Source organism: Pinus tabuliformis, chromosome 1_1 (assembly GCF_031772625.1).
Source record: "Pinus tabuliformis cultivar Carrire ecotype Pingquan chromosome 1_1, CPIR1, whole genome shotgun sequence".
Lineage (NCBI taxonomy): Eukaryota > Viridiplantae > Streptophyta > Pinopsida > Pinales > Pinaceae > Pinus > Pinus tabuliformis.
In genome coordinates this window covers 49861940-49865003 of record NC_142297.1, presented here as the reverse complement: position 1 = coordinate 49865003, position 3064 = coordinate 49861940, and the positions used below count along the sequence as shown (strand labels likewise).

The window sequence follows — 3064 nt, the reverse complement described above, 5'->3', positions numbered from 1 at the left end:
CATGATGTAGGAATAAGAACTCTTGCTGTGAAAAATGGATATGGAAGTGTCACGCTTTATGGATGTACGATTGGTGGAATTCAAAATCTTTTTCAGAAAGGGAGGTGGAAGGTAGTGGTTGTGGAGATGGATTTGTCTTCAGAATTTTTCATGAATTTAGTCTTTTGGAAGACTAATTGTCGTCACACTCAATCTCCTTGATGATCACTTTGTTATCTTGTAACCTGTAAAAAAACTTGGCAGAAAGAAAACATAAGTTTGTTCAAGAAGAATTGCGCATTTCTTCATGATTCTTATGCAAAAATTTCATACCAAATAAAACAGCTTTAAGAAAACTCAAAGTGTTGAAAGTAACTCAATTCATGAGATCAGTTTCAATCCATTCTTAAAAACAACCGTGAAAAATAATACTCTCTGTTTGTGTCAGATAACTCATGTGCTTGGCAATTCTGTCCTGCATATTAGTGCATCATAAAGCATATAACAGAAAGATGTGATGCCAACTAAAAGCTATCAGAAATAATTATCGTCCTGAGAATCCTCCAATCGATTTCCGAAATGTGTTTCCAAGTATCCTATTTTTTATTTGCAAAGCTGTGTGAATTTTGTGAAATTTTTTATTTTTTTTTGTTAAACAACAAATTTTTAAAAAGAAAATATTCAAATAAATGAAAACCTATTTTTTTTTTTTTAAATAACAAATTAAAAAACATAAATTTTTTAATTTATTATTTAAGTTGAAATTTTTTAATTTTCTTTTTAAATTATAAAATCAACAAAATTTTATTTACTAAAATGAAGTTAGTTGTTTTTTTTTTTTTTTTTTAATTAATAATAAAAATAAAATAAGAAAATCCTTTTTTTTAAATAAAAATAAAATAAAAATTATTTTGTGTTGTTTTGATTTTTTTATTATCCAAAATATTAACTAAATCAACGCAAAATATTTTTTTATTTTTAAATAAAAAACAACACACAAACTATTTTTTATTGTTATTTAAATAAAATAAAAAAACAACACACAAAATGTTTTTATTTTTATTTAAAAATTAAAAACAATTGTTTTCAATTTATTATTTCAAACGATCAATAAACCAATCCCTTGCGAAGAGATGCAGGGGCATTTGGCCCCTTGTTGGCCCTCGCACAGAGCCTCTTAAGGTCTGCAGTTAAAAGGCGCACAGTTTGGGGGTTGACTGTGCCCCGGATTCAATCTTCGATCCACGTCCCTCATTATGGATCGATTTCAATAGGCAAACTACCCAACAGAATCAACCAACCAACAAACAAACAAACAGGCAGAGCCCTGCTTTCAGAAATATTGTATTTCAGCCCAAACTGGTTGTGGACAACTGGGAGTTACTGGTCCAAAAGCAAGTAACGCCCTGGGGTTAAAAGGCCTTAGCTAAATGTGCGGGTGACGGCGAGGGTAAAGTAAAGATTTGCAAAATGGAGAGTCATATATGACCCTACCGCCTCACCAAAATCTGTAACCCTCGTCGAGGATCAGTTCCAACAAAAAAAAAACCGCCATGATTATGGCATGACTCCCATCACTCTGAGTGTACGTTGAAAACTGCTGGGCTTTCAACACCCAACCCATCACCTAGCAATATAGCATAGCAAGCGAGGCGAGGCGAGGCGCGGGGGAGAGATAAAATAAAACAAACAAATCGAGTCCCAAACCTCTGCCTCAGATTTCTGTGGACTGTGTCTTTTGGATTCTGGACACGTGCATGTGGGCAGTGAGCCTGGCACTCAAATTAAAAAAAAAAAAATACAATGACAAAATTTTCTTTCTTCATCATCAAGGCATGCATCTCCTCCGTGCATTGCCTTGTGTTGTGTCGTCAGAGAGTAAGAGTAACAGATCTCCCGCACACTCACCCTCCTTCATGGGAGCACGAGACCTACGCCTACCTTCACTTCATCTATTAAATTCCAACGCCACTTCGCCTCCGCCTACCTTCACTTCATCTATTAAATTCCAACGCCACTTCGACTCCGGAGGCATGGAAATAAGGAAAATTTCTAAAAATAAATTATAAAAGAAAGGATATATGTTGCCAAAATTCATCTTTTATCGGCCATTATTCATTCAAAATCAGTGGTTGAGTTGGAGATCAAGGGCAACGTTGGCGGTCGCCTTACCAAATTCACGGTGAGTATCATGGTGAGGAGTGGATTGAGGTTGTGCTTCATGGTGAGTATCAACGATATCCAATTGATTTTTTTACCACTCGAACCTGAAATCTCTTCAGAATCCCGGCTGCCGCGGCCTTCATCTGCATGTACGCCATGTTTTTTTCCAAACACACCCTCGGCCCGCCATTGAAGGCCGCGAATTTGTACGCAGATTCGTGATTAATCATCGCCTGCCCATCATTGTTCTTATGGATCCATCTCTCCGGCTTGAATTCAAGGCAATCCGGCCCCCAGATTTTCTCCATGCGGCCCAAAGAATATATACTGTAAAAAAACCTCATCCTAGGATTTATGCACGTTCCGTCTGGAAGCACATCGTCATTCACCACGCCCTTGTGGTCTATCGGGACGGAGGGGTACAGCCTCATTGTTTCGGACAAGGCCGCATATAAATACACGCAATCCTGCAGCTCCTTTTGATTTAATGGCTTCTATTTTGGGGCAATTATGTGTCCCTCTGCTTCAAATTCTCTTCTTAAACTTTCTTCTTCAGCAGCCGCATCAGTTGCATCTTGTGAGTGTGTTACGGTTGAAGATATTGAGAGGCATTTGTACACGGCCGGGTGTCCGGATCCAGATTTGTTGATCAGGACATCCGGAGAGACAAGGCTCAGCAATTTCTTGCTGTGGCAATCGGGATTTTGTTATCTGCAGGCGTGTGGGGTTATGTGGCCTGAGTTTTCATTCAGGCATTTTTTTATGTCGTTCTGAAGCTGTGTCTCCGCTAACAATCGCCCAGGACTTGCACCTGGCGTCATGATTTGCTTATTATTCGAAGAACTTCCTTGTACATCTTTTGAATTCCACTTGTTGTTGCAGATCCGCCATTGGAGATCTGTGGATTCGACACTATTTCATC

The 3064-nt window shown here is 38.1% G+C and overlaps 1 pseudogene; it reads right to left on the bottom strand.

Annotated features, from left to right (window-relative positions):
* Positions 1–2210: 2210 nt before the first annotated feature.
* Positions 2211–2573, bottom strand: LOC149211514 (cytochrome P450 86B1 pseudogene; annotated as a pseudogene).
* Between the last annotated feature and the right edge of the window lie 491 nt (positions 2574–3064).